This window comes from Miscanthus floridulus, chromosome 2 (assembly GCF_019320115.1).
Source record: "Miscanthus floridulus cultivar M001 chromosome 2, ASM1932011v1, whole genome shotgun sequence".
NCBI lineage: Eukaryota > Viridiplantae > Streptophyta > Magnoliopsida > Poales > Poaceae > Miscanthus > Miscanthus floridulus.
In genome coordinates, this window is record NC_089581.1 from 65,719,382 (window position 1) to 65,743,981 (window position 24,600).

A 24,600-nucleotide genomic window follows, 5' to 3' on the forward strand; every position below is an offset into this window, starting at 1 on the left:
CGCGGATCCCGTCTCCTGGCTCAGCGAGGAGCCGTCGCGGGGCCGACCATAGGGGCCACGCGGGGCCGTCGGCCGCGGCAGGGTCCGACCGCCGGACTGGGCAGCAGGACTGCGGGCGCCTGGCCGCGCGGGAGCCGGCTGCGCACGCAGAGGCCGTCGCGGTGTGCGGGTTCGGAGTCGCGCGAGACCTCCAGTCACCGACTGTTGGCGCGGAGGACGTGCGGGGCCGCGGCGCGGGAGGCTGCGCGGGCTGCCTGCCTCGAGAGTAGCCGGACGCCGACGCGGCACCACCGACGGGGCGCGCCGCACGCCAAGGGGTGGAGCTGGCCACCGCCACCGCCAGAGGGCCGCAGCAGGCTCTCCAGCCGTGAAGCCTGTGGCCGTGCGTGAACCCATGTTGGACGGGACATCGATGGTTACCATTGACGGGTACGGTCGAAAAGAACGCGGTGGCCAGTCCGTGGATGAAGGAAGTCGAATCCACTGCAAAACAAGTACGAACAATACCAACGAATGGCTTACACTGTGATTCTTGCTGATTGCAGGGACGATTACACCTTCGTGACTTGTTCTTGAGAGCAAAGTGTCTCCGATGCAAGCCATCAGGGTGCCGGTTTCGTTCTCTTCTCTCGTTCTTGAGAGCAAAAGTGCTGATAACGTGTTAAAGTGTATGTAAAATGAACAAGATTTGGGAGAACTGTGTCTTTCATTGATCTCTGAAATATATTTATACAAGTGAGGGGGTGTCACGAAGGGACACGACTGTTCCCAAAGGACATGCCCTTTGGAGTAAAACTAACTGTCTAATCATATCCACTAATCTTGTAATTGATGGATGAGATCACTTCGTGAACGGGTGTCTGTTGAGAGACACCGTTTCACAACACCTACCATGCCAAGTGGCCAACCTTCTGCTACAAGGAAAGGCCAACTACTCCAAATCGTAAAAATGCACAAAAAAAAAACTGCAAGCCAAGGTACGGTGGTTTCCAAATACACATCATGCATTACAATTCCTTTCGGTATTATCACCTGCATGTTTCATGTGTTTTCAGATTCCCTCCTATGCCCATTGACTGCTTGGTAGGGCCAAGCGGTATTTGAGAACACATGAAACTTGTAGGCATCAGAGGAAGGAATTAAGATGTGGGTGGGTATTTTTTTCAAAAAAAAAAAACCTACTTTGCAGGTGGATTTTGTATTTTTTAATTCTTTTTTGTTTTTTTTATTATTGAACTAAATGTGAACCCAGAATGCTTAGTCTCCACAACAGGCGTAAGAAACCAACTACATTGTGATTATTTGCTTAGCACATTGGATGACTTTAAGAAAAGAAAAAATACCTTGCAATGAAATGTCCATGCTTGAGGATTTAACTTTGTGAAACTAGGTTGAGAAGCCTGTTGAGAGGAGCTTCCACTCTTCGGTCACCCTGCTATTCAGACGAAGTGACTGTTTATGTGCGAATCGAATATGCTTCACCTACTTGCCTGGCCTGCTCATCAGCTGTCCGCACCTAAACAAAAACAAATGGCCACCTATTCGTCCATATCTGACAATTGTAAATGAAACTTACAAAACTCCATATGCTATCTGGCCACCAATTTGCCAGTATACATTGTTCATTTTATCTGTCCCTTAGGGTACGTACAATGGAGATGCTTGAAAACATGCTGATACATACGCGATCGCAATTTTGTGGAACTACCGAACCTATAACAAGAGATGATTACTTTGAAAACTTAAACTATCGATGGTTCATACACCTGGCAAAGAAATTATGGCACAACTTGGGTTAGATTATGTAGCTAGAAAGCATTCTTTAGCACTTGTTGCACTTAACTTGCCTAACACAATATCAACTCAAATATCAAGCTCTGTATGGGCCATGAACCAGTTTCTCACAAGGTAGGCCACTGATTGAGCTTAGCTTGCTTGGTGTTCATCTTGATGGCACGATGCATGTTACTATGCTAGAGCTAATGTGCTGTTTAACGTGCCTACCATGCCAAGTGACCAACCTTCTGCTTGTTATATATCTAGCACAAGGGGCAAGTGGTATTTGAGAACACATAAAACTTGGAGGAGTCAGAGAAAGGAAATAAAATGTATGTGGTTTTCTTTTTTATATAAAAAATGAAACCCTAGGTGGATTTTGCAATTTTCCATTCCCTTTTTTATTTGAACTAATGTGAACCCAAAATGCCTAGTTTCCACAGCAGCGTAAGAAACCAAATACATTCGATATAGCTAGTTCATTTTTATTAGCACATTGGATGACTTTAAGAAAAATTACCTTGTAATGAAATGTCCATGCTTTAGGATTTATCTTTAGCTGAGAAGCCTGTTGAGAGAAGCTTCAACTCTTCGGTACTGGGGTGCCTTGTACTTTCCAAAGTTTTCTGTTGTTCTGTAAGCTGAAGCTCAAACACTCAAACAAGACCATTATTTAATGCCGGTTAGGGATCACTTAGAAAAATCATTCAGAACTTGCAGAAAAAAAAATAGAAGGGATGAAACTTTGAAATAAAATTGAACATATCAACTGCCAAAATTTGTACAGGATAAGTGAAACTTGAACAACATCTACATATCAACTGATCCAGATGAGAATCCCCCTTGCGGAAGGCAGGAGAACGAACAAATGGAATAGACTAACTAGATACAGAAAGAAACACATGGAATACAGTTACAAGAAGTGAACATTAGAATGGTACAGTGCAAGAACTAACAAACTTCAGGCCTCAGAACCAGCACATATCAACTGGACGTCCTCTGATAGATGTGCTTTGTTCTTGGGTCAACAATTAGGCCCCTCCCACCATTCACCTCCAGATCGTGCCTGCAGCGATAAGTTACCAAGTACAGTCACTTTTCCAGTTCGCATGCAAATGCGCCAAGAGCTGGAAGTATCGTGCAGGGTACAGGGTGCAGGGTGCAGGGCTACTTACTGAAAGACAAAGTCGGGAATTGTAAGTTGCTCGCGTGGTACATATCTGAACAGCTGCACAAGCCTATCCAGATATACAACTTTCTTCCAGACCTAGAGGAAAAAAGGATGCTAAGATCTCATGCAGCACAGTGAAGAAAAGTCTTAACCGTAGTCTGAACTAGCTAGGAGGTACCTCTCCATCTACAAACATCTGCATTGCCAAAACAGCTGTTCTCAAACCCAATGTTGGGTGGAGTACATAAATTGCCTGTTTGTAGTGAATGTTGTTAGAAGAGTGAACCTGTTATCGCCTTATATAGGATAAATAGAATACAGATTCATTAGAAAATATACTGACATGAAGGTTGCGCTGATGTTTCCGTCCTAGTATTTGTTGTAACCGCTTCATGAATCCTAAATCTGGTTGCCTGAAAATTTAACAAGATGTTCTTTTTTACATTATGGATTAAAAGCAAAAAATAAGGAATTTCTTCAGTGACATATTTCTCAGACACTTAAGGTTGTAATGATGCTGCGGAGTGGAAATATACAATTGTATATGGCTTCTGAATCAAAGGTTCAAACTCCTATGACAAGAAATATGACACAATTTTCAGAATTAACTTATTGAGAAAAACCAAAACAAGATGTACAAGATGAGTGTCTTAAAAAAACAACAAATGCATGAGTAAAGCAATATATACATGTTATAACAGGGACAGCAGAAGTCATTGAAATTATCAAATGCAAAGAGGAAGAACTCTTTCAGTTTCACATTTGCAAGAGTATTCCCTCTAAATACACTGAAATGTTCTTAGAGGCCATTTCTACATATTAACTTTGCTTTAGTTTTGCTATAAGAGCATTCCTCACTTTCATATAATTGTGACCAAGATGACTGTAGTAATTGGATGGAGTGCATTTATAAAAGTATTACAGTTTAAACAAGTTACATGTCCTAGCACCAAAGGAGTTAATTATTTTGTTTGTCAGTACCCACCAATGTACCAATTTTTTGCAAAAACTCAAGTGAAGGCTTCTTGTAACTTGAAATCTGAAAAATTTTGGAGTTATGGCAACCACCTTTTGCAAACTTATAATTCAATGCTCTCACTTCCTGGTGGCTCCCTCATGCTTCAGACATGGAATAGGATCAATGAACAATTATTTTATTTAATTGCGCTAATCAAAGTGGTCTTGATACCATATTAAGTTGCATGTATCCACCAGTTCAACCCAAATGGTTAAGCTGATGGGAAAATGTGGGCAATGCGGTAATACTTCAGTAGGTAGTTTGTGAGCAAGTGGCTTCGTGTTTCTGGTTTCATCAAGATTTGCTGATTCTGAACGGTATCCCAAGTTCCCAACATTTCTATGTAAAAAACATATTCGCTTTCTATAAATGCAGGGAATTTCTTTCTTAAAAAAAAACAAAAGAGCACAAATACATGAGACTGATTTATTCTTTTTCACTGGACACAACATGTGCATGGTTTACTAACAAAATATGCTAGAGGCTAGTATTCCCAATTTTAAGTGATGGCATAATGCTCAGTGCACATAGAAAACCATGATATACACGCCCACACATGGTTAGAGAGTGCATACTGACACTTAATCCAAGGCTTTAGAACATATGCATTAAGATACATTACCTTCACTACATGTAGAACAAACCGTTCAAGATCAAGGCATCGAAGAAGAAAGTGTGCAACAACCACCACTCATAACCGGGCGTCCTTCAATATCAACTCCACCACGATAACTGCAGTTGGTGGAGAATATCAGACTACAGGCAGTGAAGACACTGGAACATATTTCATTAAATATGTCTACATACAAACATAATTAAGCACAAGCGAGAAGTATAAAATCATAACATATGAAACCTACATACATTATTTTCATTTCAGCAATCTCTGAAAGATTAAGAGAATTTTCTTTAGCGAGGTATCGTGAATGAAGTGAGTATTCCTCTGCTGCAGATAATGAAGGGCAACCTAGATCCCCATATCCAAGTAACCTAGCATAATTAAATCCCTTTTGAGCTTGAGCGAATTTTTCCCACTGCTCCTTGCGCCGGAGATCTGGGTCTTTAATTATTGACATAAATGAAGGATCCAGATACGAATCCAACTTGAAAGAACCCCTGTAGAATAACCAGACAAAGTGAGTTGAAGAAAAACTATTTGAAGATCAAGATCTATGACAACATGTAGTCAATACAAGAGACCATGTAAAGTAAACAACAATGAGACAAAGAACCTGTAACAAATTACTTAGATGGGGAATGGATGACTAGAAAAGGAACATTCATCTTATAGTAAGTATAATAAGGATATTGCTTTCAGAAAACAAGAATGATAATAACGACTTAAATGTATTGACCTGCACAAAATAGGAACATAAAAATACAATTCAAGCTAATTACTAAGAACAAAAGGATATAATAAATTCTCCCACTATTATACTCCCTCCCTTCCAAATTATAAGGCATTTTGGCTATTATAGATACATTGCTTTTACTATGTATCTAGACATAGTGTATACATATGTGCATAGCAAAAGCTACGTATCTAGAAAAGCCAAAATGTCTTATAATTTGGAATGAAGGCGGTACAATATTTGTCCATGGCCTAGGGATACATTCCACAATGTTTTTCCATTGAGGATACCAAGAGTGTAGTTATTGTTATGTTTCCACCCTTCACCCTAATTAAATGTTTGGAAAGAAAAGAATTTGTTATATATGCTATTCATTAGGGGTATAGATGGTATTTCACTTTGATTTATTTTCTTGGAAATAGTACTTCCTTGGTCAATGTACATGGTGTGCTGTGGAAAACTATTGTAGAACGGAGGGAGTAAGATACAGATCAGCATCAGGCACATGGAAGATCATTAAGTCTTCAAGTTATATAAATCCAGATATCACCAAAATAAAAAACATATTTGAATTTGTACCATCCAATATTGAAAGCAGAAAAGTATGTCAAACTTTTAAATTTCACCTTTTCAATGCCGATCCAGAATCAGAAAGAGGAAGATCAACAAGAGTTGCAGACACTGTTCTGTCTACCACACCAGCAGGCAAAGGTCTTATTCTTATTTTCCTTTCATCTATTACCGTCTCACCATTCTCATCCCCAACATCAGCTGGGAGCTTTAATATCGCAATCTCTTCCTCCTGCTTGTCCCGAGGGAAATATAGTGGGAGCAATCTGCATTGTTTAATTGCTTATAATCGGCTGATGAACAAATAGAAGGTAATACAGATTCCAGGATTCAGTTTAAGTACCATTTGTATATCTCTGTGTCAGATGATGATGTAGTACAAAAAACAACACCAGCTATTTTGCCTTTTTGCTTCTCCAGAAAACGTCTAACAGTTCCTACAGAGTATAAATAAATTCACAAAGAATGAAACAACGATTTACCTATAATATTCATGGAGTAAAAGCATGACTGCAGAAAGAACAATTCATCCGTAATTTCCATTTTCTGCCAATCACTGATTTGTCCTGTACATGGTTGCAAGAAGTGGGAGGGGTGTTGAGAGTTACTTTTTCTTAAGGTTAGTACCACAGCTAACATCAATATTTACAGATAAAATATTTTCATTCATGCATAGGATGATAAGAAACATTCTATAGCACAAGTCAAGAGAAACTAAACAAAGATAAGAAGAACTTACTTATTGCCACATGAGAAGCTAGTTCACGAGGGTAGTTTTTAGCTTCTGTGTATATACAACCCATTGCGATGCTAATGAAATAAGCAACGAAAAAAAATTACTAATAATATCCATAAATCTATAAAGTTCACTATGTGAAACAGGACAACTAAAACATCATTTGTTAAACTAAAATTAGCAATTAGATTTAAGGAATATGATCCTACATGTACCTTTCAAGACCATTCTCAATGAGTAGTTCCAAGCAGGACCGATAGCAGTGACTAAGTGCATTCTCTGCAGCTGTGTGATACTTGACAGCATATTTGGGGCCCACAGTATGGATGACCTTCCTGCATAATGAATTGATACATGCATCTTAGCGTAACTGAGATTACAGACAACCACAGAACAACATGTTGGATATGAGTAAATCTGTGAGTGTTCAACAGCTAGCTGCAGCAAAGTTAGACTTTCACTAAAGCTTCAATTACTGGCCACTGGAGGCTTGCTTGAAGTAACAAGTTATATGGGTTCAACAACAGCGGCTTGTTATATGAAGTGAATCAGGGTATGGATATGCAGTGTTTGTGAAACACAGGCACAGGGGGTATGCTTTGCTTAATCAGAAACAACCGTCACGCCAGTGATATATCACAAGATACCGAAAAAAACGCAGGCAAAACAACCCGTAGTCTGACTCCATAAGCAGAAACTTTTGTGTTGCCCTCACTGCTCGAGATTTGCAGGAAACATGAAGCTGGGAACTTTGAATCGAGCAACTTATTTACTGTAAAGGGGCACAATTGTCATTGTGGAACCACATAACACATCAATGTTGTAGCTTAGGTGTCCACGGTGTTTAAAGATCTTCAAACACATAGATACATTTTCTACATGATCCAATAAGTGAAAATACAAATAACATAGGCCCAGCATACCTTGCAGGCAGATCGTAGGCATTGGTCATCTTGGCCATCCCAGTTCGGCAACCTCCCTGCAAAATGGTCGACCAGAAAACAGTTGATGCTTAACAGTAACCATCAGCGCAGTTGAACAAACTTCCCCCTATAATTTGCCAAAAGCTTCTGTCGCAAACAGTACCAAGGTGGCGCACTCCTCGGCGAGCCCTGACCCGGCAGCGGCGTGCAGCCCGGGGCTACTGTGCGCCTCGTCCAAGCTCTGCACGAAACCCCGGAACAAAGACAATAGCTTAGAAAAGAAACTGAAACCAATTCCCAGCACTGATGCGAGGAGGGGGGGTACAGGAATCGAGACCTCGTTGGTGGAATTGACGACGGCGTCGACCTCGAGGTTCCAGGGCTGGCCACGCCAGAGGTAGATCCTGGAGTTGATCTCCTGGTCGACGGGAAAGCGCGAGGCGCCCCCGGCGCGGCCACCCGCACCAGCGCCGTCGTCGCCCGTGAGCGGGTCGGAGAAGGAGATGAAGCCGGACGCGGAGGTCGCGTAGGATCCGGCGCCCTCCGCGGACGCCTCGTCGGGCGTGGAGGCGAGGAAGATGCGCTGGTCGGGGTCGCTCCAGCGCGGCACCTGGTCCAGCGTGACGGCCGGCTCGACGCCGCCCAGGCCCGGCACCATGGTGGCGCCAGCGGCCTCCGCCGCCAACGAGCGCGGCTGCATGGAGATGGAGGCCGGTGGGACGCGATCAGTAGCGGATAGGCCGGCGGCGGCGGGGAGGAGAGATCAGGCAGGCCGTTAAGCGAGGCCAGCGGGGCTCGCGAGGAGATAGGAGAGGAGCGCGCACGGAGGGAGGAGGACGGATTGACGTTCATGACATGTGGGTCGCGTGGGCCCACGGAGTCAGTAAACGGTGCGGCTTTCGTGGGGTCACGGCGCGTGCGCGTAGCTGGCGAGATGCTGTTGGGTGAGGGAGTCGAGCCGTGCTGGATTCGTGCAACCCCTCCGCTACGGGCACGCGAGGTCAGTAACCTGGCTGGCTGGCTTTCATCGGCTGGTGCTCGTGACGTGGATGCCACCTCGTCTCTGGGTACGGACCATGACGCGTGGGGCCCAACAAGGGAAGGGGAAGAAGGTTCGGTTCGCGCTGGGCCGAGCCCACGGAGTCACGCGCGAGCGGTGAGGACAAGCAGGTCGAGTCCAAGAGACGCCCGCGGGATCCGTGTCCGTAATTCTTTGGATGTGATGGGTTCATCTCATGTCCGATCTGAATGAGCTGGGCGAGATGTTGAAGAAGGCAGAGGCAAGAGCAGCGCATGTGTTGGGTGATCGAATCGATCATGCGTCGGCGGTCCTGTGCGCATACAGTTGGAGGGATAAGAGATGGCTCAACAGCTCGGCGATTGCGCTTACGCATGTCTGCAGAACCATCTCCCAGACTCCAACCTTATCATTTCTCATTTCTGAGCACAATACCCATGGATATTTTTTTATTATATTAGAGACAAAAGACGACGGGACACGGGAGAAGAAAAAAAAACGGTACCAGAGAATTGTAGGCGGATCGAGGAACAAAAGCCCAAACACGGAATTCTCTCGGCCTACCGGTCAAGCGATTTGGCATGCAGTGGCGGAGCCGAAGAAAATTTAAGGGGGTGCGATAGCCTTGTTGGTGCGTAGATTTTTACGATATGGATGTGTATATGGTGGAAAATTGAACATAATCATCATTTTTTTTATTTTTCGTGGGTGCGGCCGCACCCCTTGCCATGAACATACATCCGCCCATGTTGGCATGTCCCTTGTGAGTGGCCCAGAGTGCCCACTGAGGGCCTGTTTGATGTGGAGCGTAGGGGTAGCTCGGCTCGTCGGCCAGGCCCAGAGAGCACAGGTGCTCATGTTTGATTTCACGCACCAGTACAGCCCGGCCCAAGCATGTTTGTGTTTGATTTAACTCTAGGAGTCAGGCCAACCACCAACCAACTCCAACTACCGGTTGGAGATTCTGTTTGATATGGGCCTGGCTCACTACGCTCCAGGAAGCAACATGAGAATGCACAAGTAATTTGCAAATGAACCCACATAGCTTTATAAAAACAAATATTAGCTAAAACATAGTTACAACAATATGAACTACATATGAGTGACAATCAGGTGGCCTTAGACTAAATAGTAATTAATGGTTCACATAATCCTAGTGGCCTCAGCAGAACAAAAAATAAGCCAACAGACCCGCTATCATTTAGAGAAATATAACAACCAGATAGTTCAATGACATGGTAACAAGGCAACCAACAGTGACAGAAATGGATCAGAGAAATACAAAGAAACTAAGGCAGCTAATCCATCATCTTTTCTTAGTCATCACAGGCCTAAGATTGGCAGTTGCTCTGTCCAGTCATGCTCACCCTTATCCATAGTCCGAGCACCACAAAAAGCAGTGAGATGATTACCACATTTTTCCAACACCAAGACTTACCATCAACAGGAGAAATACCTTGACAATAGGCATCAGGGAGCAACTGAGAGGGAAGGGGAGTTGGTGCTCCCCGAGATGCATTGAAATCCCTAAGTGCCTCCTTATAATTTTTGTAGTTTAAATACCTTGCATTCTTGAATCCAAGGACCTGTTCACTGCATTCATACCAGGTTCTATAGATTCCAGGTTGCTTCCCATAGAAAATCGCATAGCAAGGTGCCATTTTCTATGAAATCAGAATTGTAATTAGCCTCAGTCTTTTGTGAATCATGAAACAAGTCATGAGTGCAAGATTGAAGATCTAGGGATTGATGAAAGAAACAACCCATGATCCTAAATGCCACACCGATGGCTTGGTTCATCTTGTTGAAATGAAACAATTGATATCATAGGCTAAAAAAGTGGCCTCAGTTCTAGAATTTGGTGCTGCAATTAATGGAAGTACTCATCATAGGTGGCTGCACATGTAGCAAACAAGTCTAGAAAAGCAGCAAGTTTGAGACTACAAATAAGTAGGAATAGAACATCAAGGTGAAAGGTCCTAATGGCTAGAGGGGGGGTGAATAGCTAAATAAAAATTTCTACAACAACACTTAACAAAATGGTTAGACAATTATGAGGCGAAGCAAGTGTTGCGCTAGCCTACTCAAAATGCAAGCCACCTACCACAATTCTAGTTTAGATAGTATCTATTCACACAATAGCAATGACACTACTCTATGTTAGTATGCTCTCAAAGGCTAACTAAAGAGCCACACTAACCAAGCAAGCAAGCTCTCACAACTAACAACACTAAAGAGCTTGTCAACTAGTTTACGGTAAAGTAAAGAGAGTGATCAAGAAGGTTATACAGCCGCATAGATGAAGGAACCAATCAATCACAAGGATGAATAACAATGAAGACTAATCACCTCGGAATCAATGATGAACACAATGGTTTTTTACCGAGGTTCACTTGCTTGCCGGCAAGCTACTCCTCGTTGTGGCGATTCACTCACTTGGAGGTTCACTCGCTAATTGGCTTCACATGCCAAACCCTCAATAGGGTGCCGCACAACCAACACAAGATGAGAATCACACAAGCCACGAGCAATTTACTAGAGTACCTTTTGGCGCTCCATCGGGGAAAGGTCAAGAACCCCTCACAATCACCACGATCGGAGCCGGAGACAATCACCAACCTCCGCTCAATGATCCTCGCTGCTCCAAGCCGTCTAGATGGCGGCAACCACCAAGAGTAACAAGCGAAATCCGCAGCGAAACACGAACACCAAGTGCCTCTAGATGCAAACACTCAAGCAATGCACTTGGATTCACTCCCAATCTCACTATGATGATGAATCAATGATGGAGATGAGTGAGAGGGCTTTGACTAAGCTCACAAGGTTGCTATGTCAATGAAAATGGCCAAAGGTTATGAGCTACAGCTGGCCATAGGGCTTAAATAGAAGCCCCCACGAAATAGAGCCGTTATACCCCTTCACTGGGCATAACACGGGCTGATCGGACGCTCTGGTCCAACTGACCGGACGCTGCTCCTCAACGTCCGGTCGCCCGATGGCGGCCACATGTCTCCTGCGTTCAACAGTGAACGTTTGATCTCAACGGTCGACATGTTGACTGGACGCTCCGACAGAGCTGACCGGACGCTGGACCCTTAGCTTCCGGTCGTTTACAGTAAGGGTCCAAAACGAGTTTTTGCCAACCGGACACGTCCGGTCATGAAGGACCGGACATAGCCCAGCGTCCGGTGCTTAACCCTAATCACTGTGCCGACTGACAACACGACCGGATGCAGCCCTTTAGCATCCGGTCGCAGAGCGACCCAACTTCCAGTCAGTTGACTGACGCCAGCATCATTGCGACCAACTCCATTTCACTTCTAACTTCTCCACCCTTGCTCAAATGTGCCACCCACCAAGTGTATCACCTTGTGCATATGTGTTAGTATGTTTTCACAAACATTTTCAAGGGTGTTAGCATTCCACTAGATCCTAAATGCATATGCAATGAGTTAGAGCATCTAGTGGCACTTTGATAACCGCATTCCGATATGAGTTTTACCCCTCTTAATAGTACGGCTATCAAACCTAAATGTGATCACACTCTCTAAGTGTCTTGATCACCAAAACAAAATAGCTCCTATGGTTTATACCTTTGCCTTGAGCTTTTTGTTTTTCTCTTTCTTCTTTCCAAGTCCAAGCACTTGATCATCATCATGGTATCATCATCATCATGCTATGATCTTCATTTGCTTCACCACTTGGAATGTGCTACCTATCTCATGATCACTTGATAAACTAGGTTAGCACTTAGGGTTTCATCAATTCACCAAAACCAAACTAGAGCTTTCAATCTCCCCCTTTTTGGTAATTGATGACAACCCTTATACAAAGATATGAAATAAAATTCAATTGAATCCATGTTGCTTGCCCAAGCATATTTACCATTTGTAAAAGGATATGGACAAGTTTCATGAACCCCAAATGGTAGCAATTGCTCCCCCTACATATGTGCTAAGAGTTTGGATTGTAGCTTGCACATATGCTTAGATAGGAAATATAGGAGTCAATGTCTACCAAATGATGCTAAGGTATAAAAGATAGACCTTTGAAGCGTGATATCAATCGGAGTGCACCAATATACCATACCTAGCACCATGGTTGGCTAAATACCACTTGGAAACAATACTTGGAAATGAAAGTTATCTAGTGATTTCATTTCATCATTCAATCTTACAACTAACATACATCACACAAGCATGGATGTTTAAATTTAATACGTGTGCCATGCAAGCAAACATATGAAATGCACATTCAAATGCATCATCCAAGTTCATGAGCTTGCTCCCCCTACTTGTGTGCTCAAAATTTTAGTTGATCCCTTTCCTTTGTCACATCTCTTCCCCTATGTCATATATCAAGATATCTTTATGTTTTTCTCCCTTTTATGATAGTTCTCCCCCCTTTTTCACTATTTTTACTACTATCTTTGTTTCTCTCCCCCTTTGTCATCAATGACTACAAAGGTTCAAAATATAGATAGTATTACTTGTAGGGTCGAGATTATCAATGTCAATCAATGGGGTGAGGATCATTTTCCCAAATTTGGTCCAATGTAGATCATTTGCCAAAGATATTTAACTCGGTTTGATCCAAGGACAAGCTTCTTCACACCTCCAAATAAGGGTTATCTTGTACCATGTTGAGTTAAATACTTAGAGCTCATTTTCTAGATTAAACACTAGGTTTACAAGCCCATAAACATGTCATATGCTACCACTAGATCAAGTCAAGCATGGAAGCAATAGTGATACCATATAGACATCAAAATCATTTGATTTTCATGAATGAGCCTAATAAAATAGAACCACTTGAAAGGTCCTAATAAAATTGAAAATGTGACTAGATGCACTAATCATGTCCTTAGCAAAGATGTATGTCATGCCAATCAACTTTTACCTTGGATTGCTCAAAGAAAAGGCATGTCATATGAGTGGGGAGTGCATCAACACATATTTGAGAAATCCAATATGTTCAACTCATTCCTTAGCTTGCAAAACATTTTCTCATCCAATGGCTTGGTGAATATATCGGCAAGTTGATCTTTGGTGCCTACACTCTTAATGCAAATGTCCCCTTTTTGTTGGTGATCTCTTATGAAATGGTGGCGGACATCAATGTGCTTTGTTCTTGCATGTTGAACCAGATTGTTGGTTAACTTGATTGCACTCTCATTGTCACATAGCAATGGCACTTTCTTGAACTTGATTCCAAAGTCACTCAAAGTGGCCTTCATCCAAAGTATTTGTGCACAACAACTACCGGCGGATATGTATTCGGCTTCGGCGGTTGATAATGCAACACTATTTTGCTTCTTTGATGACCATGAAACAAGTGATCTTCCCAACAATTGACATGTGCCCGAGGAGCTCTTCCTTTCAACTTTGCATCCCGCATAATCCAAGTCGGAGTAACCAACTAGCTCAAACTTTGCTCCTTTGGGATACCACAAACCAACATTTGGTGTATGCTTCAAGTACCTCAATATTCTCTTTGTAGCCTTCAAATGACTTTCTCTTGGTGAGGCTTGAAATCTTGCACACATGCATACACTAAACATGACATCCGGCCTTGATGCGGTCACATAGAGTAGGCTTCCAATCATAGACCGATACAACTTTTGATCCACCATGTTTCCACTTGCATCACTATCCAAGTTGCCATTGGTTCCCATTGGTGTGCTAATGACTTTGCTATCAATCATGCCAAACTTCTTGATCATGTCCTTGATGTACTTGCCTTGACTCACAAAAGTACCATTCTTCAATTGCTTGATTTGAAGCCCAAGGAAGTAACTTAACTCTCCAATCATGGACATCTCAAACTCATTAGCCATCATTTTTCCAAACTCATCACAAAAGTCTTGATTGGTTGATCCAAATATGATATCATCAACATAGATTTGCAATACAAATAGATCTTTTCCAATCTTCTTGATGAAAAGAGTGGTGTCAACCTTGCCCATTGTGAACCCTTTAGAGAGTAGGAAATCCCTCAATCTCTCATACCATGCTCTAGGTGCTTGCTTCAAGCCATACAATGCCTTCTTCAACTTGTACACATGGTTGGGCTTCTTGTCATCTTCAAAACTGGGAGGTTTCTCAACATATACTTCTTCATTGATGTAGCCATTGAGAAATGCACTCTTAACATCCATTTGATAGAGCTTGATGTTGTGGGCACAAGCATAGGCTAGCAAAATTCTTATTGCTTCCAATCTAGCAACCGGGGCATATGTTTCACCAAAGTCAAGACCTTCAACTTGTGTATAGCCTTGTGCTACTAATCTTGCTTTGTTCCTTACTACTATTCCATCTTGATCTTGCTTGTTTCTAAAGACCCATTTGGTTCCAATCACATTGTATCCCTTTGGTCTTTCTACTAATTCCCATACTTGATTTCTTGTGAAGTTATTCAATTCTTCATGTATAGCATTCACCCAATCAACATCCTTTAATGCTTCATCTATCTTCTTTGGTACAATGGATGACATAAATGAGAAGTGTTCACAAAATGATGCCAATCTTGATCTTGTTTGTACACCTCTAGAAATATCACCAATGATAGTATCCAATGGATGATCTCTTGCAACATTGGTTGGTTGGAGGATTGGAACTTGATTGCTTGCACTTGCTTGATCATTGGGTTGAGATGATGTACTAGCCACTTGATCTTGTTCATTGTCATGAGAGCCACTTGCACTAACTTGATTTGTATCATCTTGCACATTTGAGTTAGAGAGCACTTGCACTTGATCATCTTCATCATCATTCACTTGCCTAGGCCTCAATTCACCAATATCCATGTTCTTCATGGCATTTGAAAGTTGAATGCATCTAACATCTTCCAAGTTCTCATTTTCTATTTGTGAACCCTTGGTTTCATCAAATTCAACATCATGAACTTCCTCAAGAGTACCACTATCCAAATTCCAAACTCTATATGCTTTGCTTGTAGTGGAATAACCAAGTAGGAATCCTTCATCACATTTCTTGTCAAACTTGCCCAATCTTGTGCCTTTCTTCAAGATATAGCATTTGCAACCAAAGACCCAAAAATATGAAATGTTGGGCTTTCTACCATTCAAGAGCTCATATGGTGTCTTTTCTTTCAATCGGTGACAATAGAGGCGGTTGCTATAATAGCAAGCCATGTTGGTAGCTTCGGCCCAAAAAGATTGACTCACATTGTACTCACTAAGCATAGACCTTGCCATATCAATGAGTGTTCTATTCTTCCTCTCAACAAGGCCATTTGATTGTGGAGTGTACTTGGCCGAGAATTGATGTCTAATTCCAAATTCATCACATAACTCATCAATTCTACTGTTCTTGAACTCACTACCATTGTCACTTCTAACTCTCTTGATGGTTGTTTCAAACTCATTGTGAATGCCCTTGATAAATGATTTGAATATTGCAAACACATCACTTTTGTCCACTAGAAAGAATACCCAAGTGTATCTAGTGTAGTCATCCACTATCACAAAGCCATATTTGTTTCCACCGATACTAGTGTATTGTGCTGGCCCAAACAAATCCATGTGCAATAACTCAAATGCTTTACTAGTGCTCATCATGCTTTTCTTAGGATGGGTGTTTCCAACTTGTTTGCCGGCTTGACAAGAGCTACAAAGCTTATCCTTTTCAAACACAACATCTTTCAAGCCTTTAACTAAGTCATGTTTAACCAATCTATTCAATTGTTTCATTCCAACATGACCAAGACTTCTATGCCATAACCAACCCATGCTAGACTTAGTGAACAAGCATGTAGATAATCTAGCTTCACTAGCATTGAAATCAACCAAGTATAGATTCTCATATCTAAAGCCTTTGAAGATCAAGTTAGAGCCATCTACACTTATGATTTCTACATCATCTACCCCAAATATGCACTTGAATCCAAGATCACATAATTGTGCCACGGATAGCAAATTGAAGTTCAAGCTCTCTACTAGCAACACATTGGATATGCTCATGTCATTGGATATTGCAATCTTACCAAGCCCTTTGACCTTGCCTTTGCCGTTGTCACCAAAAGTGATACTATCATAACCATCATTGCTATTGGTATTGATTGAGTTGAACATTCTTGCATCACCGGTCATGTGTTGAGTGCACCCACTATCAAGAACCCGATGCATTCCTCCGGCTTTGTAATTGACCTACAAAAGAAGATCAATTCTTTTTAGGTACCCAAACTTGCTTGGGTCCTTGAAGGTTAGTCACTAAGCTCTTTGGTACCCAAATGGCTTTCTTCTTTGAGCCCATCCATGGTTTACCAATGAACTTAGCCTTTACACCATTTGTATCCCTAGTAAGCATATAGCATGAATCAAGCTTAATGGAGGATACATTAGCATTTTTGCTCTTGTTTTTGCATTCTTGCTCTTTGTGACCAACTTTCTTGCAACTAGTGCAAAACCGACCATTGTTCTTCACAAAACTAGTCTTGTGAGGAGCAAAGGACGCCTTCCTTTCTTGGGGGTATAGCCCAATCCCTCTTTGTAGAGAGAAGCTCTTTGGCTACCCAAGCACATAAGCAAGCGGTCCTCACCACCATAAGCCTTAGCTAAGGTGTGAGTGAGCTTAGTGACCTCCTTCTTGAGGTTCTCATTCTCAACCACTAGTGAGGTATCACAAGTGAGACCATCACTACTAGATGAGGTAGAAGTGGAAGTGCTACAATAAGGGTTAGTAGTAGCAACAATGATAGGTATAGATAGTGATTCATCAATTATATCACAAGTTAAACCTACATTGCAAGTTTCAACATGCTTCCTTTTATTTAGCTCTTTAAGCGAAGAAGAATGAGCTTTTTCAAGCTTTTTGTGAGCTTTGCCAAGCTTCTCATGGGCTTCCTCTAGCTTCTCATGAGTTGCTTCGAGCTCATCAAGAGCTTGCTTAAGGGCTTTTACCTCCTTATTCAAGCTCTTGCATTCTCTTCTCTTAATGTCAAAGTGTTCTTTAGCATCTTCTAGCATGTCAAATAATTCATTCTTAGTAAGTTCATCATTATCACTATCACTATCACTATCATTTTCATTTTCATGGTCATTTTCATCATCATGTTCTTCATCACTTTCATCATCACAAGATTGTACCTTAGTGGCCTTAGCCATGAAGCATGATGAAGATTCGAAGAGAGAAGGCTTCTCATTTATGGCAATGCTTGCAAGAACCTTCTTCTTGGTGGTCTTGTGATCATCACTATCATCATCATCATCACTTGAGGAAGCATCACTATCCCAAGTGACTACATATGAACCACCCTTCTTCTTCTTGAAGGCCATCTTGTTCTTCTTCTCTTTCTTTTCCTTCTTGTCCTTCTTCTTGTCCTTCTTGTTGTCATCATCATTGTCACTATTATATGGGCATTGAGCAACAAGATGATCTTTGCTTCCACACTTGAAGCACCTTCTTGACTCTTCTTTGTTCTTGAATGAAGATTTCTTTCTTCTTGCACGGTAGCCCTTCTTCACCATGAACTTGCCAAATCTTTTCACAAAGAGAGCCATCTTCTCATCATCATCATCATTCCAAGATTCATCTTCTTCACTTGATGTCTCTTGCTTAGCTTTGCCCTTTGATGATGTGGCTTTGAATGCCATGCTCTTCTTCTTGTCATCCTTCTTGTCATCTTTCTTCTCCTTCTTTTCTTCCTTCTCATCATCATCTCTATATGCATCATCGGTCATGATATCTCCCAAGATTTGGTTTGGTGTCATTGTGTTCAAACCGGTCCTCACTAGTAAGGTGACCAACATACCAAATCTTGCGGGCAAACATCTCAAGAACTTATTGGAGAAGTCCTTGTCCTCTATCTTCTCACCAAGTGCTTTGAGATCATTGACAATCACTTCCATTCAATGGAACATGCCCGGCACACTCTCATCTTCCTTCATCTTGAAGCTTGCAAACTTCTCTTTGAGAATATATGCCTTTGCACCCTTCACGGCTTGAGTACCCTCAAATGATTCTTCCAATTTCTTCCAAGCTTCATGAGCCATCTCAATATTCTTGATTTGCTCAAATGTTCTCACATCAATTGCATCATGAATGGCACTTAGAGCAATGTCATTATTTTGGAGAAGCACTTCTTCGGCTGCGGTGGGATTTTCTAGATCATCAATCTCAATTTTGGTTTCTACCACCTTCCACACCTTTCTATTGATTGACTTGATATGTGTGGTCATCTTTGACTTGCAATAAGAATAATTTGAGCCATCAAATTGGGGTGGCTTCTTGGTGTTGTTGATTTGAGCCATTTTAACACCGAAGGTTGTTAAGCCTCAAATAACAGTAACCTTGTCTTTGATACCACTTGAAAGGTCCTAATGGCTAGAGGGGGGGTGAATAGCCTAATAAAAATTTCTACAACAACACTTAACAAAATGGTTAGACAATTATGAGGCAAAGCAAGTGTTGCGCTAGCCTACTCAAAATGCAAGCCACCTACCACAATTCTAGTTTAGATAGTATCTATTCACACAATAGCTATGACACTACTCTATGTTAGTGTGCTCTCAAAGGCTAAGTAAAGAGCCACACTAACCAAGCAAGCAAGCTCTCACAACTAACTACACTAAAGAGCTTGTCAACTAGTTTGCGGTAAAACAAAGAGAGTGATCAAGAAGGTTATACCACAGCGTAGATGAAGGAACCAATCAATTATAAGGATGAATAACAATGAAGACCAATCACCTTGGAATCAATGATGGACACAATGATTTTTTACCGAGGTTCACTTGCTTGCTGGCAAGCTACTCCTCGTTGTGGCGATTCACTAACTTGGAGGTTCATGCGCTAATTGGCTTCACACGCCAAACCCTCAATAGGGTGCCGCACAACTAACACAAGATGAGGATCACACAAGCTATGAGCAATTTACTAGAGTACCTTTTGGCACTCCACCGGAGCCGGAGACAATCACCAACCTCCGCTCAATGATCCTCGCTGCTCTAAGCCGTCTAGGTGGCGGCAACCACCAAAAGTAACAAGCGAAATCCACAGCGAAACACGAACACCAAGTGCCTCTAGATGCAAACACTCAAGCAATGCACTTGGATTCACTCCCAATCTCACTATGATGATGAATCAATGATGGAGATGAGTGGGAGGGCTTTGACTAAGCTCACAAGGTTGCTATGTCAATGAAAATGGCCAAAGGTTGTGAGCTACAGCCGACCATGGGGCTTAAATAGAAGCCCCCACGAAATAGAGCCGTTATACCCCTTCACTGGGCATAACACGGGCTGACCGGACGCTCCGGTCCAACTGACCGAATGCTGCTCCTCAGCGTCCGGTCGCCCGATGCCGGCCATGTGTCTCCTACGTTCAACAGTGAATGTTTGATCTCAATGGTCGACATGTTGACTGGACGCTCCGACAGAGCTAACCGAACGCTGGACCCTCAGCGTCCGGTCGTTTACAGTAAGGGTCCAAAATGAGTTTTTGCCGACCGGACGCGTCCGGTCATGAAGGACCAGACACAGCCCAGCGTCCGCTGCTTAACCCTAATCACTGTGCTGATCGACAACACGATCGGACGTAGCCCTTCAGCGTCTGGTTGTAGAGCGACCCAGCGTCTGGTCAGTTGACTGACGCCAGCATCATTGCGACCAACTCCATTTCACTTCTAACTTCTCCACCCTTGCTCAAATGTGCCACCCACCAAGTGTATCACCTTGTGCACATGTGTTAGCATGTTTTCACAAACATTTTCAAGGGTGTTAGCATTCCAGTAGATCATAAATGCATATGCAATGAGTTAAAGCATCTAGTGGCACTTTGATAACCGCATTCTAATATGAGTTTTACCCCTCTTAATAGTACGGCTATCAAACCTAAATGTGATCACACTCTCTAAGTGTCTTGATCACCAAAACAAAATAGCTCCTATGGTTTATACCTTTGCCTTGAGCTTTTTGTTTTTCTCTTTCTTCTTTCCAAGTCCAAGCACTTGATCATCATCATGGTATCATTATCATCATGCTATGATCTTCATTTGCTTCACCACTTGGAATGTGCTACCTATCTCATGATCACTTGATAAACTAGGTTAGCACTTAGGGTTTCATCAATTCACCAAAACCAAACTAGAGCTTTCACAAGGCTACCATGGTACCCATCTGGCCATCCATTCTCTGCCGTCATCCAACTGGTGTTGCAAGAGAATGGATGGTTCAGATGGATTTGATGACAGCCATGAAAACCAGCAAGAACAAGCCATGAAAAAACAATAACAACAGGAAATAGTTGTGAAGCCACCTCATTGTTTTTTTTTCACATTTTGCATCATAGGCCAGATCAAAAACCCACTTTAGGTACCAATTCATGGAAACACAGGTATCAAATCCAAGAAATGACAGAAATATATGAAAGCATGAAGTGAAGATTCAAACAAGGTCGTCCCCAAAATCATGAAAGCCATGAAATCCATGGGCACATCCATTCACTGCCATTAGCATGGTATGAGCATACTGTTGCTAGGGAATGGATGTGTCCCACGGGTTTAATGACACCCATGAATAGCATAATGTAATATAGTCCTCCCAATGTAACATGAACATAAAGTGACAAATATAGTAGCAGTAGCAGTAACCAACAGAGGTTACTAATTAATACATCAAATTTGTCTCCCAATAAAGGTTCAACCCACAACAAGTTGGCACTTAAGTGAACTACCAAGTTACACTTGCTCAGATATAGTTAGCCACCCTCCAACTATGCAAACCCAAAAGGACAGGTGCTAGTCAGCCATCTACCATGCATAGGAGCTACATCAAAATGGAACCCAAAAGAGAAGAGAGTGGGTGAGGGAGGTGGTGGAACTATACATCTCAACAGTCAACCCCCTCCTTGCCTTACTATCCTAGATGGACGGAACTACATATAGTAGTTCTTGGCAAGGTAGTTTCTCAACCAAATATCCCTATGGCTGATTGCCATGTTCACAAAGCCCCTACAAAGGGCCTTGCTTTCTAGTAGGTAGGTGTAGACAACAATGAGAGCTTCAGTGATGAAGCTAGGCATCCCCATCACTGCAAGATAGAGGTTAGGATCCACATATGCAGGCCTAGTCTCTCTAAGTGTAGAGGCTACATTATTGACAGCATCAGTCATGTTAGTCATTATCAGCATCTCTTCCTCACTAAAATTACCCCTCTTTCTCTTTACTCCCACAGTGGAAGTGAGCAGCTCAATTGCCTTGCTGCCCTCACCCATCTCAGGGTTGCATTTGACATCAGCAGTAGTGGTGAAGCCCTGGACCTCAATCTTAGCAGCAACACTGTCAACATTGTTCACCCCAAGTGGCTCACTAGAACCTAGGGCAAACCTACCAGTGGCCATGGAAGAACCAAATATGGTCTCCATCTCAGTGTAGAACCTGATTGGGGTGTTGAGGAATTCAACATCCTTAGGATGATCCTACAGTCATGCGTGCTAAAGTAAATAAACAAGGAAGAAGAGAATAAGTGCCTACAAGAGGAAGAGATAAGAGAGAGGGAAATTGACTTAGTTTCTACCTTGTAGTGGTCTGTGTAGTGCTCAGGTTCGAGCATTATGGCATTGACATCATGATCAAATAGTGCACCACTAAGGCCTTTCAACTTCTGAAAGCTCTAGTTTGGTTTTGGTGTATTGATGAAACCCTAAGTGCTAACCTAGTTTATCAAAGTGATCATGAGATAGGTAGCACTACTCCAAGTGGTGAAGCAAATAAAGATCATGACTTGATGATGGTGATGCCATGGTGATGATCAAGTGCTTGGACTTGGAAAAGAAGTAAGAGAAAAACAAAAAGCTCAAGGCAAAGGTGAAATTGATAGGAGCTTTTCGGTTTAGTGATCGAGACACTTAGCGAGTGTGATCACATTTAGGATTGATAGCCGTACTAATAAGCGGGGTGAAACTCGTATCAAAATACGGTTATTAAAGTGCCACTAGATGTTCTAACTCATTGCATATGCATTTAGGATCTAGTGGAGTGCTAACACCCTTGAAAACATTTGTGAAAATATGCTAACACATGTGCACAAGGTGATACACTTGGTGGTTGGCACATTTGAGCAAGGGTAAAGAAGATAGAGTTAAAAAGGAATTGATTGCACTAGTCATGGGGTGACCGGACACGTCCAACATGCGTACCGGACGCGTCCGGTACTATCTCAGGTGGTAGTGTTCCTGACATGACCGGACGCGTCTGATATCGATACTGGACGCATCCGGTATTCTGGCCAGGTGTGGGCAAAGTTGCCGAGGTGACTGGACTCTGGCTCATAGCAGTGATCAGACGCTGAGCAATCATAGTTTAGCATCGGGTCATGGTGACGTGGGGCATGGGTGTAGGTCCAAAGAGGACCGGACGAAGGGGCATGTCTGGTCGGGCACACCGGACGTATCCGGTCGTAGTTGAGCGGCTCTAGGAGCTCTATGGACTCGACCAGACGCTACCTCTCCTACGTCCGGTCGGCCACACTAGACACCTCCAGTCACAGTTGAGCATCTCTGGGAGCTCTCTAGACTTGACCGGACGTGACGCTACCTCTCTTGTGTCCGGTCAGCCACACCGAACGTGTTCGGTCGGCCTAGAGCGGCTCTAGGAGCCCTCTGGACTTGACCGGACGCTGCATCTCCCGTGTCCGGTCATTTTTTCTAACAGCGCATCCGATCACGTAGTATTACTATGCGCAGAGATAGCTATTGGCACGAATGGCTAAACAATTTGAAAGGGACACATGCCAGTCAGGCTACAACCGAGCGCAGTGACCGGACGTGTCCGGTGCACATGACCTACGCGTCTAGTCATCCTGCAGTCAGCCTAATAATTGAGCTAATGACTCTATTGTTTGTGGATGTCGGTGTCGGTGTCGGTGCGGGATCCACGGGATACCCCACAAGGATGGGAGAAGATCTAGTCTAACTAGGATTCTTCCCCTATAATCTTAGTAGCAGTATTATTCTGTAATCCTACTAGGAACTCTCATTGTAAACCGACTAGGATTCTGACCTCCTGACTATATAAAGGAGGGCAGGGTTCCTAGGGACGGGCGACTTTACACAACACAACACTTTACAATCAATCCAACGCAAAGGCTAACGCCGACTGGACGTAGGGCTATTACTCGATCAAAGATCGAGGGTCCGAATCAGGATAAATAACTATCTCTTGCGTTAACCGTCGAGTTTTGCATACGCTGAAGCCCGAACATACTGCCCCAGGTACTCCTGTGGCAGGCTATCAGTGGTCAAACATCGACAGCTGGCGCGCCAGGTAGGGGCTTTCGATGACTTTGCATCTGAGAGCTCGATGGACCTCGATAACATGATCTTCTCAAAGGGATCAACCTTCATCTTCGGTTCGTGGATCTACAAGGCAGGCGATGATGGCAAGCTCCAAGGCCGTCTCCTCAAAGATTCAGATCATCATCAGGACTTTTCCATTTCGGCGACAATGATAGATCAGCTTGCCGGAAGATTCGCGCAGCTCGTGATGTCCAATCCAACTCAAATTTCGTGACTTCACGCATCTGATTCAAACTCGGGATCCGCTTCCATGGTGGAGTCTTATCCGAGTTCTTTTGAAAAACCGAGTTATTTTCCGACAGGGCTCTAGAACGCGACATCAACCTATCAAGAATATAACTCGGAGTACACTCAGAGTATTCTAAAGAAGACGGATCCTTTTCCGTTTGGTCTCGGCAACATGGCAATGTCTTATCAGGCACAGCTCGAAAGATCTCTTAATCCAGTGCTTGGAATACCACTGACAGGAGCTCAGAAAGGTCTCGTACTAACCGTAACATCTCAAGACTGCATCATCCACTGGCCATGTTCTATTCCTAAGGATAGTAGTACCCGGCTAGTTGACACAATAATGACAACAACTCTACCCTACCAAGAAGGAGACTCGATCTGCGACCCTGAAGCCTCTACTGAATTTATCAACAACTCTAACAGTACAGAAACCGACGCTAATGACAGAACAACTCACGCTCGAGAAGTATTCATGATTTGCCACCCTCGATCAC

General features: G+C 43.0%; 1 pseudogene; it reads right to left on the minus strand.

Annotated features, from left to right (window-relative positions):
- Nucleotides 1-2,507: 2,507 nt before the first annotated feature.
- On the minus strand, nt 2,508-8,469 carry LOC136525603 (uncharacterized; annotated as a pseudogene).
- Between the last annotated feature and the right edge of the window lie 16,131 nt (nt 8,470-24,600).